General features: G+C 35.8%; 1 protein-coding gene across 11 annotated transcripts in view; it reads left to right on the top strand.

The window, feature by feature from the left end:
- Positions 1 to 22,264, top strand: part of LOC101737699 (uncharacterized) — a 123,947-nt gene that overhangs the window by 77,921 nt on the left and 23,762 nt on the right. For 7 of the 11 annotated variants that reach the window (XR_001140078.4, XR_002431472.3, XR_001140079.4 and 4 more), the window contains one exon: positions 14,608 to 14,644. The exons of the other annotated variants lie outside the window; for them this stretch is intronic. The gene's annotated coding sequence lies outside the window, so the exon portion shown is untranslated. The remainder of the gene's footprint in view (positions 1 to 14,607; positions 14,645 to 22,264) is intronic. 11 annotated transcript variants of the gene reach the window in all.

The raw sequence follows: 22,264 nt of genomic DNA, 5'->3' as shown, positions 1-22,264 counted from the left end.
CAAATGTACCGTCAAAACAATTCTGTTTTTAAGGATTATAGCGTCAATTACGTCCGTTCCTCTCTCTTCGATATTTCCCGCCTTGCAGCACATCGCTTTGCTGCGGTGCTTTCATGTTTCTCTACCCAATAGATAAAATAGTCCCTCCTGGCTGAGCCTTTGCTCGCCCACTTGTCCTAGTAAAACTTTAAAGGTCTCCGGGCCACCAGTAACTTCTCAAACATAAAAAAACATAAAATAGCCTTGAGAAGGGCTATGCCTGCTACGCATGTTTGGTAGGTGAACTTATAGGGCTCAACCTGGGAGAACTTGCTAACACCAATCAGAGGAAGAGAGTAGTGCTACGCTGTATCTACCTCCGGATCGGAATCCGCGACCCACATAAAAGATCCGGCGAGAAACTCAGTGGGTTGTGTCTCTAGGTTAGGTAGCACGTCGAATTCTTCATCGCATTCGTATGTTTGTTGAATACAAACACGAGACCAGCTCGATTCTTAAGTATATACGGCTTTGTATTTTTAAACACCGATCTTACACTTGAGAATCTCACTCAAAAACACAAAACAACCAATTAATCACCGTTCGTAAAGTAATCTTCCCTTGGATCTTTTCAACGAATGCAGATCATAATGAGCGTGAAGCAGCGAACCATTTCAGAGAATACCATCATATCTTTTCATCGCACGTGAGTGAAAGTAGATGCACCTTTGATTACTGTTTTTTTTTTAATTCACATAAACACTAAATTTTGTTCGTATATTTTGTAAGACTATCTCGTTCTCTGCCATAAGTAGAGGAATAAATGCATGCATGGTACCTATAAAGAAGCAGGGAATATTTATTTAATACTTCAAACAAAAATTATAGCCGCAGTGCACTCGTAACGAAAAAGAACCGTATTTAAAAAAAAAGAAGGCACAAATAAATTAAATAAACATTAGTCGTCGGACCGTTCTGTGTAAAATTGCATTTCCTTACATCAAAGGATGAACAGGAATGCTGAAGATGGCTTTTTCATAAGCCGGTAGTCAGGTCGGCAGCTCAGTTTTTACAAGGTTTTACCAGCGAGATTTTTGCTCCTTTGAGATTTCCCCCCTTTTAAGATTTACTCCCTTTTCGTTTCACGCAGTTGACCCTTCAGCGAGATAGGCGCGTTTCACCCTCCGACCGGCAGCTACAAATCATAATTAATTCTTAAAATCATAAAGTCGTAATCTATTTAGAATATAAATTTTGTTTTTTTAAAGTAAAACAATTGTTGTCTGGCCTTTGTTTTTCAATTGTTTTTAGGTTAGTTATTTATGAATTACTTAATTTTGTTCCGTAAGAATGGAGTTTAAAACTGTGCAAACAAGTAAATTATTATGTGAAAGATGAAATAAAATGTAGTGTGGAGGTATATCACAAGGATTATATTGCTCGGTAGACCGACGGTCCCAATTGTTTTTCAGAACTTGTATATAAGCGAGCTTATCTTGAAAATATCGTAAGCGAGATTCAAGCATCTGTCAAATATCTCGTGTTGTACGATGACTACCCGCCACATTTCTATTAACAATTTCCAAACGTAACTTCAAAAGACTTAGACGTGCTAAGTATTTAATTTTCGAACGTAAAACGCTACGAAGCATTCAGAGTCAAAGCTTTTCTATGTATGAGCACCTATAAAAACATATAGAGAAATACATGCATGAATTCAGCGCATTACGAAACATATCTCCGACATTCCTTGGGTTGTAAGAACGTGAGTTGTGTGACAAATTGGATGGAATTTCTTTGCCGTTTTTTCCTCGGGCGCAATATTTAGAAGAATTGATTTTATTACTAAGAATTTAAAAGAAAAAATTCGACATTGTGACTCATTGTTTTTTCAGAAAGTAACATTTTGTACACCTTAGCTTTCGAACTTGTTTACGTACCTACCCGGAAACAATCACTACAGTAAATCTTATTCCCTACTCATAAATTTATTTCTTCATACTTCAGAACTCCTTTATTTCTATGCTTGGCCAATGATTAAAACAAGGAAGACGTCTTTTTTTTCGTTTTTAAAATCTTTTCAAGATACGAATTCGCGTATTCAAAAGGTTCACAAATAAAGGTTTTCGCGTACAAAGGATAAAATTCTGAGCGTTTTTAAGGTCTCCTCCAATGAGCTTGTGTAGTAAAATGTAAGAATAATTTGCTTTTTTATTTCATCACCGCAAACTCAATAGCTGGAGGGCCATCGAAGTTGAGTGGCTCCGACTTTATTATTGGCTTGTACTAATACCATTCGCAGGGGGAAATGAGGTCATGACTGATTGCACGCAGCTCTCACGCGTTAAGCTAGTGCACTAACTAAAATATTACTTTGCTTGTGTTAGTTAAGTTTGTTGCGTCATAGATGTATAGATGTCAATCCAATTTTCAATAACCATCCAACATTTAAAACACACTTAAATACAATTCGTAAGTGATTCAAAGTTGCGGTTACGTAATATTTACATAACACGTTTGCTATTTCATGTTGTGGCGTGATCTTTTCCCTTTCTTGCGAGTGCCAACATCAAATATCATCATTTATTTCTGGAAGACAGATCGCGAGCAACATTTCCTTCTTAGTAATATGTCATAGATATATCACGACAATTTACATATTTCCGTGCTACAGTGGCTCGGAATAATTGAAATAAAACGAGTGACATTTTCCTTTCCCGTCACGCAATGTATACGGAAAGATTAAAGGACGCTTTATATTTTGCACTGTACTGTTTGTAGCATTATAGCGTTTCTAAGCCGGCCTGCATTAGGTAGGCTTGTAACGTATGGCATAACGCCGACCAAATCCGCGCGGATTGTCGGAATAATTTATACGCTGCGTGTTATTGACTTTGGCATCGTCAAAGGCTCTACGAAGCATATTTCTCACATGACCGGTTACGGTATGACTAAACGTCAATTAATGCGCTATGCCGATCGAAATGTCGGAGCTATGTGTGTGTTGAGTTCGCGCTACGACCAATCGAATTTTTTTAATTTTCATTTCAACTGTTTAATCCTGTTTATTTTAAATCGGACTCTTGTAATACGTGCTATAAAAATTCATATTTTCGGGAAACGAAAATTAAGTATTGACCTACAACGCGTGTATACAGATATGATAACGAATTGTTTTTATAGTTTAAATACATCACATATACTTTTCTTTGTTAGGCTCCAACCGCTGGTGCTTTAAACATTCCAAGTACCAGTCACAGATTTCGTCGAACTCGTCAAATGCGATGAAGAATTCGACAAGCCACCTAACTCATAGACGTCATCGTGGCCTAAAGGATAATTGCGATACACCGGTGTTCGCAGGCGGGTACCAATTTTTCTAATGAAATGCGTTCTTAACAAATATTCACGATTTATTTCCAAAAAACAAACCAGCAAAATTATAATTCGCGTAATTACTGTTGGTTGAACGTCTTGTGAGTCCGCACGGGTAGGCACTGCCATGCTTATTTCTGCCGTTAAGCAATAATGCGTTTCGATTTGAAGGGTGGGGCAGCCGTTATATTATATAAAAATTAAGACTTAGAACTCGTGTCCCAAGATGGGTGGCGGCGTTTACGTTATAGATGTCTATGAGCGCGGTAACCACTTAGCACCAGTGGGCCGTGAGCTCGTCCACTCACCTAAACAATAAAAAAAGACTACCCAACCCACTAAGTTTCTTGTCGGATCTTCTCACTAGATCGTAACTCCGGTGGTAAATTCACTGAAGCACCGCTCTTGCTAAAGTAGATATTTGAAAATTCTATCCGTTTTTGCTATCGGTACTTGATGCTTCTGGGAATTAAAAGTTAATCAGACATTTTGAAGTCGGTAAAAATGACGTTCAAAGATCAAGCTAACAGAAAGCATTGTTAAAAAAGAGAGCAAGCAGCTTGATTCACAATGGCCATGGAAAGTCATATGAATCGTTGGGCTTAAAATATTTCCTATCTAAAAAAAGACTGAAAAACAGTCGAAGATATCTGCCTTATACAGTTTTCATGAAGCATTTACATCAAAATAGTCCGTTTCATTTTGTCATCAGCGTCACGAACGTTGATGTATCGCGCACTAACCCACAAAGCCTTGAAGCCTACAAACACATTAGGCTTACGACAGATTTACGGCAGCCTTGCCACGCTACTGGCTATGATTGAATATTACGCCACACACGCGTTAGTGAAGACGTGGTTTTAAGTTTTAAAAAAATTTACTTCACTTACATATTATCCTGCTTAGGATCCCGTTGTAAGTCCATAGAAAAAAAAAATCATCATCATCATTCTCCTGTTCTTCTCCCAGTCACCTGGGATCGGCGCAACATGTTTTCTCCTTCCATACTCCTCTATCATATATCATTTCTTCACACACTCCCCTCTTACACATATCGTCTTTCACGCAATCTATACCTCTACCTCTATATCCTTCCACATTCATAGTAAAAGAAAATATGACCATGGACATTTAAAATCTTCTTTTTTTGTGGCAGCCTTCCGAACCTCATGCGAAGTTACTGCGCCTACAAAGTGCACGGAGTATTTTAGTCTTGACGGTCTGCAGATATTGGGAGCAGATCGCGGGCCCAAGGAAAGAACACTAAAACGAACTCAACATTTTTTAAACATTGTTCGGTGTTTTACCACCTTTGTCATCAATGTTGCCGCGTTTGCAATTCGCATCAAGTTAACAGTCAGTGCAATTTAGATACTACGGCAGTCGAGTGCATTACTTTTTAAGCCTTCCTTTAACATCTATCTAAACATTGTATCTGCATAATTTTATTTACAAAACTAGCTTTTGCCCGCGACTCCGTTCGCATGAAATAGTTACTTTGGCATAACACAAAATTTTACCCCCACTTCATTTACGTAGAAGATGAAAATATTTTTTAATCATAGATGTTAAGGAGTTATTTAAACCCCTATTTTGAAACATTCTTTTTTGGTGCTCCACTTTTATTGGTCTTACCGTGATATTATATAACCTATATATAGCCTTCCTCAATAAATGGGTTATCTAACACTGAAAGAATTTTTCAAATCGGACCAGTATTTTCTGAGATCAGCGCGTTCAAACAAACAAACTCTTCAGCATTTATTAATAATTAAACATTATTTTTCTAAATTTTCAAGAGTATTTTCATTACAAAATCACCTTGGTATTACGAGTACTCCGCATCTGACATTCGGATCGAACTAGCGACCTATAAAATTCCAGTCCACACAGTTCGTTTAATTTATTGCAGAAGCATTGTTTCGGTTGTATAATATGGAGCTTTCAATCTTTCGATCAACAATAAATCTTCAATCATATTCGTTTCATGTCTTCCCCAAACATCCAATTTAATGTATCATAATCTGCATTCAGTACCGATCTCTCAGTACCAGAATATAATTCGAGACATCCTTTTGTTACCCTCTGAACCTATTGTCAGTCCCCTGGAGGCGACTCCACATGTAACCAGAGGCCCTTTGTGCTGCAGACCTGCTCCTGACGTCCTCTCCGTGACAAATGAGTCTATACAATTACGAGTACTTTTAATTTAATTCTGGTTAAAAGTGATCGCGAGTTGAGGTTGCATTATAATAGGTTGGGAAAAAAGTTCACAGACACTGCACTAGGTCCATAAATGTCGCAAATTTTTTTTAGTGGCTTGCGTTGCATTTTTACCTTTTTTGTAGTAAAATTTTAAAATGTATCGAATTTCTTCATTAGATTCACTCATCTTGACAGTACGAAAAATAAATAAAAATCACACATTTTCCTAATTTGAATTTGGAATTACGTTCTTTAAAATTTAAACTTTCAATGATACCAAAACCAGCCAGATACAAATAGTATAGCCAAAGAGATTTTATTACAAGTTCATACATACTATGATGCGCAAAGCCTTTTTTCCCAACCTATTATTTAAACTAAGCTTGAGATTTCAAATTAGCAGTTTCTGTGCTCATACAGACAACTCAGGAACAATTAAGACTCCTAATATTATTATACAGTTCCTTTCATAAAACGAATGAACTAAACTCATAGAAGTTTTGATAATAGAGAGGTCTGGTATAATATTCATCGTCAAAATTACTCCGAAATTTAATTTCGAAATTACCTATTATCCAAAAACTTACCAAAAAAGTTTCAATGCGTAAAATCTATTTTCTTTTCAAATTTTTAATATTCATTGGAGTACTTGCAGTAAAATTTTAATCGAAAATAATGACCAATAAATGAAAACTACAGAAATAAGTCAGATGTAAAATCAGAAATTTTTACAGTAAGTAAATGACTTAAGCTGCAATTAAAATTGTCAAGTTATCTAACCCATTCAAAATCAATGATGCGATTAACTCCACGCTATACTCGTCTAAGTATACTTAAGCCAAATGAACGATTAGATCCATTAGTCAGGTGTGTAATCAGAAGAAAATAATCAATTTGGATTAAGGTACCAAAGTTGGGTGATATTAAGGTAATCATCAATAATCGAAGATCATCACAGACAAAACAACGAAAGCCACCGCCCATCTTGAATTTTACACCAATTTTACACCATCAATAAAATTCTCGAACCTGGTAATTGGAAGCTTAACACAAATAAATGTAGGTAAATTGTATACTGCTTACCATTAGCAATCTATTAGTGGCCCTAAATTTTGACTTATCTAAGAGAAACTATGATACGTGTTGTAAAAGGCAAATAATTTTTTTTTGCTAAAGACCATGTATCCACAACGTTATTTAAGTATGACACTAATTCAACAAATACATATTCAGGTAATGAAAAAATAATTAAGTATAGCTTTTTAAGTTTTTTATCATGCTTTAGTGTTCTTACTAAAAAAACTGACAAAAACATTTTTCAAAATGGGAATCTAATCCACTAAATGAATACAAAGCCTTATGATATCATTAGTAAAAATCGAATTTTGATCACTTCGTTTCTATCATCGAATACTATGATTAAGTCATAGTAAATCGAAAACAGTCGAAAAACCATTGAACTACAGTATTTTTAACTAGGTATTTTTAAAATGACAAAGGCTATTAACATTGCAATTAGGCAGTTTGTAAATTATGTAATAACCTCACGTTCTAAATATATTAAGCGACAAAAGAACTTACTTGTCCATCAACTCTGATTACTTGCCCACTGAGTTTCTCGCCGGATCTTCTCAGTGGGTCGCTTTTTCGATTCGGTGGTAGTTTTTGCGAAGCACTGCTCTTGCTAGGGTCAGTGTTAGCAACACTCCGGCTTGAGCCCCGTGAGCTCACCTACACACGTTAGGGTGAAGCTAAAATAGCGTCGCAAGGCTATCAGCATAGGTAGGAGAAAAAAAAACTGAGTACGGCTCTGGATCGTGGACGCAGCAGCGTGGGCGCGGATTAACCTCCCAAACTGTACTCGCATGCTCGACCAAATTAAAAAACCTTTATCTATGTAGCGCCAGCTTAATTATAATGCCGTAAGTCAGGTGACGGGCCTTTTCACAGGGAATTAGGCCGCAAGCACTTTTTATAGATCGCCGTTACACGAGTCGATTGGACGACCGTTCGGAAAATGAATAAATGCTGTATCCAGTATGTTATTGCGTGATCTATCGACGTTCGGTAGTTTTCGTTTATTGGCCAGAAAGTAAACTTAATCACAATGGCTTAAGATCTGTTCGATATTGGCTAAAATACACAATTACATATATTTAATATGACTATTAAAAATATAATAAATAACATAGGCAAATAAAATAATCTGAATTTTTATGTTATTTTTTTTATCGCTTAGATGGGTGGACGAGCTAACAGCCTACCTGCTGTTAAGTTGTTACTGGAGCCCATAGACATCTACAACGTAAATGCGCCACCCATCTTGAGATATAAGTTCTAAGGTCTCAAGTATATTTACAACGGCTGCCCCGCCCTTCAAACTGAAACGCATTCGCGGCAAAAATAAGCAGGGTGGTGGTACCTACTAACAAGAGGTCCCACCACCAGTAAGTTATGTAAGTAAAATACATTCTCATGTACTAACTAAAGAAAACTCGAGATATATATATTTGTATATTAGCGCTGCTACAGGTTGTTCGTCTAGTAAATTCATTAGTTCATTTAAAATGGTAATGGTCTGCCGTCTAGGAGGCGGCCAGAGATGAATAATGAAACAACCGATAGCAATCTCCCATTCCGTATTTACCGTTGTTATATTTTGTATTTTTTTATATCAAATTTAAGCACCAAGTTCAATAATTTTAGTCAAGTTTCGAAAATAATCCATCCTAAATACAAATATTAAGTCAAGAGAAACAAGCGCGTAAAATTTAATGTTTATACCGTTATATTTATGTATGTATTTAGGTTAAATAATTACTTATAGTTAATTATATCGAGAAGTGAGAGACTTATTTGGTTTAAGCGACATTTTTGCAAATTTGCAGTAGAGCCATTTAAAATTTTTAAATGTTGGAAAAAATATCATAACCAAAAAATCTTCAGCTATTTCAATGGAGTAAACTTAATTAAAGTTCAATTAAAAACATCGAACTGTTGATTCTAATACCAAATAAAACGCACCTGTAATTACGAAGGTAAATGTCGCGTAATAAGCGAAATGCCGCTTAAGCTTAAACCATAATATACTCTTTCACTCCTATATAAAAAAAAAAAATTATTATGAACTAGCTGACCCGGCAGACTTTGTAGAGCCTCAATCTATAATAAATAAAAGACCTAAACTTTTGTATAAAATAAACTTAGAACAAACAAAAGTAATCCGTCCGACGGGGGACACATCAAAGGAAAAACAAAATTGTTATTTTTATTTAATTCTTAGCATTTTCATATTTATCTACCTTTTAAACCTTCTCTGCACTTCCACAAATAATTCAAGACCAAAATTAGCCAAATCGGTTCAGCCGTTCTCGAGTTTTAGCGAGACTAACGAACAGCAACTCATTTTTATATATAGAGATTTATGAATGAAATGAAAATAATCTTTGCTTATACTAGACTACATATAGAATTATGCACACTAGCAATGAACTTCAATTACGTTATAACAAAAGATAATAAGAACAGAAAGCTGTAATAAAATTCAAATTACTAAACAATATCTCTATGTCTTGACATTGTGATAACATTCCCTAATAACGCGCTCGGCACTAAACAAAGAAATATTTACTTGAAGTAAACAAAAACATCGATTTTGTAGAAGAATAAGATATAGAGTTGAATTCATGACTGAGATTTGAAACTTCTATCTCAAGCTGGTGGCATTTACATTGTTGATGTATTTGGTCCACCCAAAGGAGCATATTGCTGAGAAGCAATAAAAAAAGAAGTATAAAACTTCTAAGGCTACTAGACAAGCAGTAAAAACAAAACTACATCTGAAAACGAAGCACAACAAGCGTTCCCTATTATTCTACAAAAAGGTGTCGCACATAACAGAGATCGTAACAATATGAGAACCGAATTTATGTTCGGATGTCACCATGGCTGCAGTGACAAGGATTGTACTGACAAACATAAAACCGTTGTAAACTTTGTAATGAGCGCACCAATAGACTTGTCGTGTGTCGGCTTAACCCAAGCCGTTTGTGTATTAAGAAATATGTGACTTTTATTGTAAGTCAATATTCCCGCATGTGGGCGCTGCTCTATTATCGGACGATTGTTGACCATTGGCTAGGGACGTGAACAGAATTTCGTGGATCCCACGCAGCCCTGTTATATATTTTCCTGTCGTTAATGTCGTTATAAGCTGTTCAATATTTAACACAAAAGTAAAGTTCAGTTTAAATATAGGTATATAATATTGATGGCAATTATTATTTTTTTGGCCAGAGAAGCTTATTTGGTTAAAAGCTGTCCGATAAATTAATTAGAAGCGATACAATTCGATAGAGGTTCGTGTAGTGACTCCTCGCCATTTCTATTTTTATGATTGTAGATGAGCATTACTTATGATTTATTGATGGTAGGACCTTTTGTGAGTCCGCACGCGTAGGTACCACCACCCCGCCTATTTCTGCCGAGAAGCAGTAATGCGTTTCGTCTTGAAGGGTGGGGCAGCCGTTGTAACTATACTGAGACCTTAGAACTTAAGGTGGGTGGCGCATTTACGTTGTAGATGTCTATGGGCTCTAGTAATCACTTAACACCAGGTGGGCAGTGAGCTCGTCCACCCATCTAAGCAATAAAAAAAAAGAGGAAACAGTTCAGGGTTTCCAAGTTCAGTAGTTTCCAGAGCTGGACGTCATAATTACCACCTCACCATTCATACTAGACTTCTGCCAGCTTCACGATAGATATCAGGATGGTAATGCTTACCTAAATCAACGAAGAATTATTTTAGATAGGTTAATATAATTGATATTGATTTATATCATACTACAAAAGTGTAATTAAAATCAAATAAATTAAAGAATAAATCCCTAGACTCACTAGTAGATGTGATATTAATCCAATTAAAACGTGCATATAATTACATTGTAATATTTTCTTTAACGTTAATAATGATTTTCATAATATTTTACAATTAAACTACAAAATAAATGTACCAGACAATCAAATGTGAGTTCCTAATACAAAACGCATCCAGACTCGTTTTGTTGTACTGTGTTCAGTGAAATACATATTATAATAATAACAAGTAATCTGTGATTGATGTCGAGTAATCAATCCGAATTAACCAAAGAATGTTGCCTATTATTTAAAGTGACACGTAACGACTATTCTTGATTCGTGAGAGTGAGTCACATACAAGTCTTTTTAAAATGTCGTCGTGGCCTAAACGATAAGACGCCCGGTGCAGTCGTATCAAGCGATGCAACGGTGTTCGTGGAACGTGGATCTCCACGATGACCTGGAGCTCGACTCTGTCAGTAAGTATCTACAGTCGGTATCATTGCGCCATTTCGAGAAGGCGGCACGACATGAGAACCCTCTTGTCGTGGCCGCTAGAAACTACATACCCCATCCTGTAGACCGAATGGTAAACAGTCGACGTTGCCCAAAGCACGTCATTACGGATCCTCCTGATCCATTAACGGTGCTTTTAGGCACCACAAGCACCGGTCACCGTCCCCGTCGAACCCGTCGCTTGCGACGAAGGGCTCGACGAGCGAATTAACCCATAGACACAGCCCACTGAGTTTCTCGCCGGATCTTCTCAGTGGGTCGCGTTTCCGATCCGGTGGTAGATTCTGCGAAGCACTGCTCTTGCTAGAGTCAGTGTTAGCAACTCCGGTTTGAGCCCCGTGAGCTCACCTACACACGTTAGGGTGAAGCTGAAATAGCCTTTCAAGGTTATCAGCATAGGTAGGAAAAAAAAACGGTGTTCGAATCCCGCAAGCAGGTACCTACCGTTTTTTTCTAAAGAAACACGTACTTAACAAATGTTCAACATTGACTTCCACGGTGAAGGAATAACATCGTGTAATAAAAATCAAACCAGAAAAATTATAATTTGCGTAATTACTGGTGGTAGGACGTCTTGTGAGTCCGCACGGGTAGGTACCGCCACCCTGCCTATTTCTGCCGTGAAGCAGTAACGGGTTTCGATTTGAAGGGTGGGGCAGCCGTTATATTGTAAAAATTAAGACTTAGAACTCATGTCCCAAGGCGGGTGCCGGCATTTACTTTGTCTATGGGCTCCAGTAACCACTAAACACCAGGTGGGCTGTGAGCTCGTCCACCTATCTAAGCAATAAAAAAAACCTGTGTTCGTGCTACCGTCCTGCCCGTGTTTGATGCGAAATATGCATGGCATTCCGGTTTAGACGGTAGCTGTAATTATAATACACGTATGACATCACCTCATACCTCAGAGTACGTCTATTTTTACATTGTGAAACATGGAGCCAAAAAAATATAATATTACTACCAGATTTAAACTTACTTACAAAAAAAAATAGAGTTTAATAAATTTGAATTGCCGCGCGTTAAAAAAATCAAGAGATATGAATATCTCTGAAATTCTCCATCTGATAGATAAGACGCCCAAAATAGTCATGTACCCAAAGAAAGACGTGGGTTGCTAATGGGGCAATCATCGGTTTTTCTAAGTAATTAAATTCACCAATAAAATGTAAACCATGTTTTTATGTACACCTTAATTACAGTGGGTGTTATGAACGAATACGGGTGGGTAATTCTTAGCAGGGAACGGAAACCGTGCGTTCTTATAGGACTGTATTTGATTAAATTAACTCCTAGAGCCGCCTCGGAGAGTACTCTACGGCAGACACAATTTTTAGTTTCTGTTTGGCATTAAAGATGCCTTTATCAGCGATGAAAGGCAAATGACCGAAATCTTGGATTTTAAGTTAATCTATATGTTGGCACACGTCAGGGATGGCTGAGCGGTAGTTTCGTCATCACTCGTATTCGATTGAACTCAGTTTAGTCAATAAAACTTTTCAATAATAATTATTGAAACTCAACACACACAACTTTCACAATGACAGGATAAACCGACAGTTTCGTTGCACATACCGACAGACCGACTGACTGACTGACTGACTGTCAGAGACTCACTGTTGAGACGGACGGAATCACTGTCTGACACGAATGCCACGACTCTGTCCACGTACCGCCATTTTATACTGTGGCGTTACGGAGTCTACCCTTCATTTTGTGATATTTATCAAAACGACATTTCATCATTTAAAATAATAATCAAAACCACCGTCTTAATATTACTAAAAGTCGTTATCCACGACACATATATATATATAAATGAATTGTTGTTTGGTTAATTTTGGTCTTGAATTATTCGTGGAACTCCAGAGAAGGTTTAAAAGGTAAATAAATATGAAAATGCTCAAAATTATACAAAAACAAACAATTTTGTTTTTCCTTTGATGTGTCTCCCGTCGGACGGATTCCTTTTGTTTTTTTTTTATACAAAAGTTTAGGTCTTTTATTTATCGATTGCGGCACTACGAAGTCTGCTGGATCAGCTAGTTCAAAGATAAAATATTGGAAACCTTTGTTTCGTATTACTAAATTTTCCTTTAAATGCTTGTCAACTTGCTATCGCTCGGTTTTTGGCTGTCCGACAATGAGTTTAGAAAACAGTCATCGTCGTAATCGTGACGTTTATTAATTAACATGTGTATATAGAAAAATTAATATTGTCAGTCACTATGACCATCGCTTCAAATTTGACAGTTAGTATTTAAATTTTTAGAACAGTTCTAATCAAACGTCTGACTTGATCTCTAAGCTCAGCTGTTTTAAAGTACTTCTATCAGAGCCTACAGACATCACCACAACGTTAAAGCCGTCACTCACTTTAAGACACCAGATTATATTTTCAACTTTTCATATTTAATATAATAATAGCTGTAATCATTCAAAGGAGAATGCATGTCTAGTGTTCCTTTTATGCTCCTTTTATAACTTTCTCTTGGATTATCCTGCCTTGCCTATCTTCAGCTGTGCCTATTTATAGCACTATTCAATTTACATTCGAAACTTTTGATGTAAGTTTTAAAATTTTGACGAATATCAATTTCATAAATTATGAATTTTGCATTTAATTAAACGTTACATATTTTTTCAAAAATACATTAGTTATAAAATAAGAGAAAACTGTTATTTCGTTAAATAACAGCTTTTCCTTCTTTTTTCGGTCTATTAACAGATATATATTATTTCGTGTGACAGACAGATCTTAATTATATTAATACGTGAAGTATTAATACAGATATTAATACGTGAAGCAAAAACTTTGTATCCCTTTTTACGAAAATTGCGCGGACGAAGAACGATGAATTTTCCCACACTTATTATAAAGAATATAGAGGAGTGCAGAATGCTATAATACTTTTTTTTTTTTTTTTAAGTTATAATAATAAATTACGGCATTATGAAGAAGAAAAAAACAATACTATGGACTAAATTACTATTGTTGAAACGCTATCTCGAGAAACTGTACTCATTACGCGGACCAATCGGATACGAGCAATGTCACGCGATAAGCGCCTACACGTTGATTGGTCAGAATGACGGATCTAAAAGGTGTCGTGACAACTTTTCGTAAGAATTTTTTCCGTCTAGCCCCCTTTCACAACGCGCGATAAGGAACTTCGTTCCAACATTACACAAACTACCATGTATTTGACACACACTATTTGTTTGTTGTCAAATTTTTCTTATTGCTTATGGTCTGTGATCAAATTGAGAATAGATTAAATATTATTTGTCTTTATTAATATTCACCTAAAGTGTAGTCTTGGCGAAATCTGTGATTATAGAAATATAATAGTCTTTGACAATAGAATCATAATGTGTACAAACTTATAATTTTAATTAACTATAGTCGAATATCGACTACCAGGGGACCAGTAGTATTCAAATATATATCACTCAGTACGTACATACATACCAATACATACCTACTAGTATATTCGCTTCTTCTCTCGCTAATTAACTACAGATATGAATCATGTTTTACGACTTGACACATAGCCTCTGGGATAGCATAGCTTTGATATTCATTTATTTCATTTTACTATCCAACATCTATCAAAATCATACACTAGAAATATTCAATAATAAAATTAATTAAAACCTTCGACTTTGTTTCAGATTTCAAACAAAATAACGCAACGTAACATGTCATAAGGTTAGTTTCTATTTGACGTATGCCTAATTTAAATTACTAACGATAACAATGATACGGTGTAATTAAATTACGTAATATATTACTTCTTATCTTAGAAATATTTATTACATTTGCGTCAATGCTTTCGAATGAATTGATATGAAATTCCTGTGTTATCGGTGATGTAATGAAATGCAAATAAGATACTTCACATAGTTAAGTATTATGTATGAATAAATGTATAATATGTTAACAAGTGTTGACAGTTGTAATACGATTAAGACCTCAACCTCATCTCTGGGTGGCGGTATCCACTTTGCGATGCCTTTGGACTCTAGACTCCAGACTTGTCCTGGTGAAACTGGAAAGGCCTCCGGGCCACCAGTAATCTTTCAATCATAAAAAAAAAACTCCAGACTTTAGAACCATTTAATATGAAATGGGCTGTGAGTTCATACAATATGGAAAAAAATCTGTTTTTTTTTCGAATTAGGAACCAACCATCCGGAATTTTGAATGATTGCTGTCACTCATCGCGAATAAATCGAAATCCCAAATAAATCAATTCTCATCCTTCAAAATACAAGCACGCGGAGCTACTAACTAAAAAAATCCAGAACTGCACAATCAATATATATGTAGTATGTTTTTTTTTTTTATTACACGATATAAAACTCTCTCAGAAAGTAAGTAGTTCGTCAACGCATGTTAGGTAGGGACTTATATGTATTTTTTTTATAGCTTACAGCCCACCTGGTGTTAAGTGGTTACCGGAGCCCATAGACATCCACAATGTAAATGCGCCACCCACCTTGAGTTATAAGTTCTAAGGTCTCAAGTATAGTTACAACGGCTGCCCTACTCTTCAAACCGAAACGCATTACTGCTTCACGGCGGAAATAGGCAGGGTGGTGGTATCTACCCGTGTGGACTCACAACTGGTCCTACCACCAGTAATAAAGTATTTGGAAATACCAATATATATATATATATATATATATATACATATACGAGTACATTGGTATTTCCAAGGAATTAGATCTCCGACATAGTCGCATCACTTAATACACATAATCTGGGCAAGTTCCTCATTAGGTCACGGGCCCTCAAACTCACTATAAAGTAGATACACACTCTAAAAAAAATATTCTTTATATTTGTCTACCTTGGGGAAGTAATCACGCCACTACAATATATTTATTGTTTAGATAGTCAAACAGTAATGTTAATTTCGCCCACCAAGCGACCGTTAATTCATTTAAATATTCCAGTTTTGTTTTAGAGCTAAGTACGGATTACCTTTAAGTGAAATTTTCGTTAAAGTCACGGCAAGCCTATTGTCACTTTCACGATAAAATCAGTAATATTGTTAAGCTCCGTAATTGAAGCGATTTCTACGTGGCTCGCATTAGTTTTCGTTTATATAAACAATGAACTAAGAATGTTAGTCTTCGTTTATAAAATTATTTCTCTATTTACGGTCTTATTATATAAGTAATTATTATTATTATTATTGTTTATTATTTATTTATTATATTATCTATACATATATTATATATTATCAACATAGAAGTAGAAACACAATCATAATGTGCATCTGTGCTTGAACTAGGTGATAAAACATAATTACTCATATACAGTAAGTATACAGTACACATCGGATCGGAAATGCGACCCACTGAGAAGATCCGGCGAGAAACTCAGTGGGCCGTGTGTCTATGAGCTAATTTACTCGTCGAGCCCTTCGTCGCAAGCAACGGGCTCGGCGAGGACGGTCTCTAGACCGGGATAATCTCTAATTAGTAAGAGTAGCATGTAGCTTAGAGATACCATTCGTGACAGGGGAGATCGAGGGAAAGAGACCGCGCGGGCGCAGTCCGACAAGGTGGTTCGATGAAATCCGCACTACATTAGAGATCCCATTCCACGAAACCCTTCTTGCCAATGATCGGAAGCGCTCGAGGGACATTACAAGTAATAAAAGCCTGTCGAAACATGATGTTACGACATAACATGAAAAAAAGCCTTTAGTTGCTTATATATTTCGATAGATGACACAGTAGGTGCAAATATCAACAAATAATAAATAATTCTTAGCATGTGACCACGTACCGGTAAGCGCAGCGTGGGGCGTCCGCCTCCCCGTTGGACCGATGACTTGCGGCGATATGCTGGGAAAGATTGGATGAGGAAGGCGGAGGATCGTTCATTATGGCGGACTATGGGAGAGGCCTAAATCCAGCAGTGGAGAGATACAGGCTGATGATGATGTGTTCTGTTAACTCCTAATAATACATCTATTATACTAACATTTAGTAAATTAGAAATTAGAAAATTATAGAACATATTAAATATACCAACCTAAAAATAAATAATAAATCGTATACTTTAAAATTTAAGAACCCTGATTCGTAAACTTGTTTTTTTTTAAATTTTCGACACATGTACCTGTATACCACAGATACACAATGAGTATATCAAAGAAATATGGAGCACATTCTTACTTTAAAGTCGATCGTTCATTCAAAAAATTCAATCATCGTTAATACGTTTCTTTGTTAATTCATTATTCGTTAATTCAAATAATCCATTCAAAAAACCTACGAAAAAGTTTTTCTCTATCAAATTTACATTTCCGCGTTTTCCATTGCGTTTTTTGATGCCGGCATGCACAGACACTCGCCTCGAGCGTATGTCAACCGCTCTAGCGCAGATTATACATAATCCTCTTTCTCTGAGCTAAGCTGCTTTGGTAGCTTTGTACTCGGAATTTACCGGCGATGCCCGTCAAGTGCGCCCTAAATTTGTTTGCAACAACCAATATAAACTAAGCTCACATTGACGAAATAGGATAGGGAAATCGATATAGATGATACACGAGTTTCTGTAACGTCTTGAAGTAAATAACTATAGGTATTATTTATACGTCACAATTTCAATGTATAGGCACGTGTAAAATCCCTCAACCAAGGAAATTCATTTAAGGATTGTTAAGATCGTCTTTTCGACGAAATGCGAAATCCGAAAAATAATAACATCCCGTAAAATAAATAGGAGAAAATAATAAATTGCGAATGTTTGAGGAAGACATATCGCGAAATCACGTAAAAGTAAACCCGAGTTGAACAAAATGTCAGGTCGTAATCGATGGAGAGCTAATGTGGCTTTAATGCGGGCCGGAGTCACAGACGCGTGTCCCGACATCGGCCATTGAGATTACGGTATAATCCTCTTTCTTTGTGCCTAAGTCACTCCGGACTCCCGGCCTAAGCTAAGGACGCCATTTGCCGAATCAATTGCGATTTATGGCGCTTTCGTAACGCTACGATTGTCATATTATTAAATTATGTATAGCTCTTCGGAATTTGTTGTACATCGAATAAGCTTCTATTTTAATATGGTTGCAGTTCAGTTTTCCAAAACGTAGAAAATAACTTCTTTTTTTTTGCCTACCTAATCTGATAGCCTTGAGAGGCTATTTCAGCGGAACCTTAACTAATGTGAGCTCACGGAGCTCAAACCTGACGTTGCTAACACGAACCCTAGCAAGAGCCGTGCTTCGCAGAATCTACCACCGGATTGGAAACGCGACCCACTGAGAAGATCCGGCGAGAAACTCAGTGGGCTGTGTCTGAGGGTTAATTTACTCGTCGAGCCCTTCGTCGCAAGCGACGGGTTCGACGAGAATGGTGACCGGTGCTTGAGGTACCTAAAAGCACCGTTAGTGGACCGGGAGGATCCGAAATGACGTGTTTGGGGCGACGTCGACTGCCTTCCATTCTTTGAAAATAGCTACTAAAACTTTTAAAAAGGAAAATAGCTTATTTTCACACTTTTATTTATTAGTTAATATGATTGTACCATTTGTCGAACAAAGCTTTCTTACATGTCCGTAGCCTTTACCTATGTAAAATACCCGAATCAGAAACTCCCATTCCCACGTATCAAGCCCATAGTCGAAGCGAGTTTGTTTTGTTTTGTTATTCGACGAAATTTTAAATAGAAATAACACCAGATGTCGGTTTCGTATATCGTATCCTTAAAATTTGTTTGTCTTTCGTCCCTGCAATAACAAAGGAGTTTCGAGAATATGTTATTCTTTTTAAAACAAATAAAAGCTCGTATAGACGTTTGAAATAAATATTTTGAATGAATTAATTATGTTACTAATTATAAAAGACTTTAAAACAATACCAATACATTTGTATAAAATGAATTATTATTTACCCACGTACATTTTTTATAAATATGCTACTAAAAGTAAGGAATAAAGAACGAATGAGCCCCACTCAAATTTATGTACATACAAAATCTTTATAAAACTGACTGCTTTTACAGTTTAATTTTAAATTTTGTCTAAAGCAATCAGGCAATTATTAACAGTAACTATCTAAAATGAAGTCAACTTATTCTGCTATTAAGGAAGTAAACATATTTAGGTCAATGGATATGAATATATTAAAGAACAAAATCGATAAGTGAAACAGGTTGTTCGTGGGAACAAGGTCACGATCGAATGCATATTAAACTAAGCGAGGTCAATTAAATGGTTTATGCTTATATATATATACATATGTATATACATAAATCTCTCGGAATGCGATGAAGATGAAACCCAAGGTCAAACAAATTGCTAGTCCTCAAGACATTGACTGTCTATACATTTTGTGCCAACAAAACGTGAACATGATAATTTTGTTAGAAATATTCATTCGAATTGAAATTTTACAAATAACATATTCTTGATCGTCTGTGAATTTTTACTGGTTGTAAGACCTATTGTGAGTCCGCACGGATAGGTGCCCATTTCTGCCGTGAAGCAGTAATGCGTTTCGGCTCGAAGAATGGGGCACCTGTTGTAACTATACTGAGACCTTACAACTTATATCTCAAGGTAGGGGGCGCATTTTGCGTTGTAAATGTCTATGGGCTCCAGTAATCACTTAACACCAGATGGGCTGTGAGCTAGTCCACCCATCTAAGCAAGAAAAAAAAAAAAAAACCGATAATAATATCTAATGGAGTAGAATTTATCACTATCACCTACACCTGCTTTGTTTATTCATTGGTATGATTTCTACAGTCTGAATAACCTTATAATGAGCTTATCTTCTTGATGTTTTCACAGTGCAATGATATTTCCTTGTTCGAGTGAGGATTCAAGGGCCACGTGTCGATCTCAAAAAAAAAAACGCAACACGAAATTAAACCTCTTTTAATCGTGTCTGCGGCTAGAAAATAAACCTTAGAAAATACTAAATCATTGAATTGTATAAACGAGTGGAAGCGAACTTAATGACGTAGCATCCGGAATGCGCCCGCGCGCCTCCAGCCACGGAACTTCAATTTCCGCCCCAAAGCTGATTTTCCTTTTATGACAGCAAGACAGCTCTTATTTTTTCTGCCCTCATCAATATTTATTGAGGATCCCATCAGTATCGTGACAATTATAGCGTTTGGACCACTCTTGAATAATATTTCTTGAAAAAGCTCGTTTTTTAAAATCGTTGCTTGGTGAATTTGCTTAGCAAATAGTGAAAAATTGTTCGGACTTAGTAAATTCTTAGTCTTACAGAAAAACATAATTCTAGTTCTTAATAGTTGATCTGAACACATAATCAATATCATATTCATTCATTCATTCATTCAATCATTCAATATCATACGTAAATATTAAAGGATAACAATTTACAAGTTGAAGAGCTTAAACCAATTATAAACCTTAAGATTCCCAAAAAGAGAAATATTCAATATATATATTATGAATAATTCTCTAAGTATACACTACTTAGTTACATTTTCCTCAATTTTCCACAATCAAAGCTTCTTTTACGGTTTAATCTTTTCATTACATTATTTTTGACTTTTCAAAAACGTTACAGTTTGATAATCACAGATGACTAGAGTATTATTATTCATCGAGATTTGAATATTGTTGTACTAACTACCTCTTATTATTTTATAAAAAAATATTTCTAGACCTTTCCCGTTTCGTTTGAAATAAAATTATATTCAGATCCCTACTTCACAGTCAGCCACGCCGTAACTTTTCTATTTGCAGTCATCTACACCTTTGCTTTTTTTCCATTTGCAGCACCCGCGTTGTTAGCGATGCAAATAGATAGCTTCGTATAAGAATTAAGCAGCTTCTATAGCAGTAATGATAGTAGAAAATGATAATTACATCGTGTTTCTAAGTACAGTTACATTACGTAACTTAGTATCTATGGATATTATTAGAGACATAAATGACAGTAACATTTAAACTGGCTCTTAAAGTATTGTGATTAATTCCAAACCTGAATTAATTTAGATAATTTCAAGTATTTTCTAGTTGCCTTTGAAATATGCAGTCCGCTATAACCATGCAAGGGAGATTTCAAGCTTAGATTGTAACATAAGCAGCGGGATCCATGTGATGAATGATTCATTATCACATGATCCTAAAATATATCTCTCATCTTTTACCAGCAATATTCTATCATATCCTTTGTTTACTTTTAGATAAACGTTAAGCATGTATATAAATACTTATAATATAATATATTAATACGTGAAGCAAAAACTTTGTATCCCTTTTTACGAAAATTGCGCGGACGGAGGAGTATGAAATTTTCCACACTTATAGAGAATATAGAGAAGAAGTGCACAATGCTAATATTTTTTTAAATAATGCATAAAAGATACATTAATTCAATAAAGAAAACATTACACAACTACATACCATGTATTTGACGCACACACGCATGCATACTATTTATTGTCAAACTTTTGTTCTTGACGTCTGTTGTCAAATTGAGAATAGATTAAATATTGTTTGTCTTTGTTAATATTTTTTATAGTGTAGTCTTGGCGAAATTTGTGATTATAGAAGTATAAAACACAATCATAATAGTGTACAAACTTACAATTCCAATTAATTATAGTCGAATTTCGACTACTGCGGGACCTCTAGTAATAATATAATTACTTTAATTTAAATTTAAGTTTTACTTTTTGAGGGCTGGGCAGACATCACTTTGAGTTGTCTTAGGGCTTCGGTTAGCTCTTTTACGAACGTGACGTCTTCAGCCTTAAGCATTAATAAAATAGCGTATCTCGTAATGATAGGGATTGAGATTAACCACAACAAACAACAAGTTTTTGAAAACAAGAAACAAAAGAGTTATATATGCGTGCGTATGTCAAATACATGGTAGTGTGTATAATGTATTTTTATTGATTTAATGTATTTTTTATGCAAAATAAAAAAAATACGATTCTGCACTCTTCCTCTTTAAGTTTTATCAGTGTGGGAAATTTCATACTCCTCCATACGCGCAATTTTCGTAAAAGGGCGTACAAAGTTTTTGCTTCACGTATTATAATATATAAACGTTTATCCTTATGATCAGTTGTATTAGTTTATGTATTACGAAATATTTATCTAGTAGGAGGTATCTAGAAAGGAATACAGATTCATGCGTTATCTTAACAAACATCGAACAGCCTAGCCGTGGGTAGCTTTCCGAGTGCGTAGTGGCTCGTAATAAAATAAACGTCCTTATTCTCAGCGGCGCGGCGAGCGCAAATATAAATCTGTCGTGAGATCGTGTATTAATCGTCGTATTTGGTGAATAAATTTACTTTTGTTTGAGTTTG

Source organism: Bombyx mori, chromosome 8 (genome assembly GCF_030269925.1).
Source record: "Bombyx mori chromosome 8, ASM3026992v2".
Lineage (NCBI taxonomy): Eukaryota > Metazoa > Arthropoda > Insecta > Lepidoptera > Bombycidae > Bombyx > Bombyx mori.
Note: the sequence above shows the minus strand (reverse complement) of the source record. Positions and strands in the feature narration are given on the sequence as shown.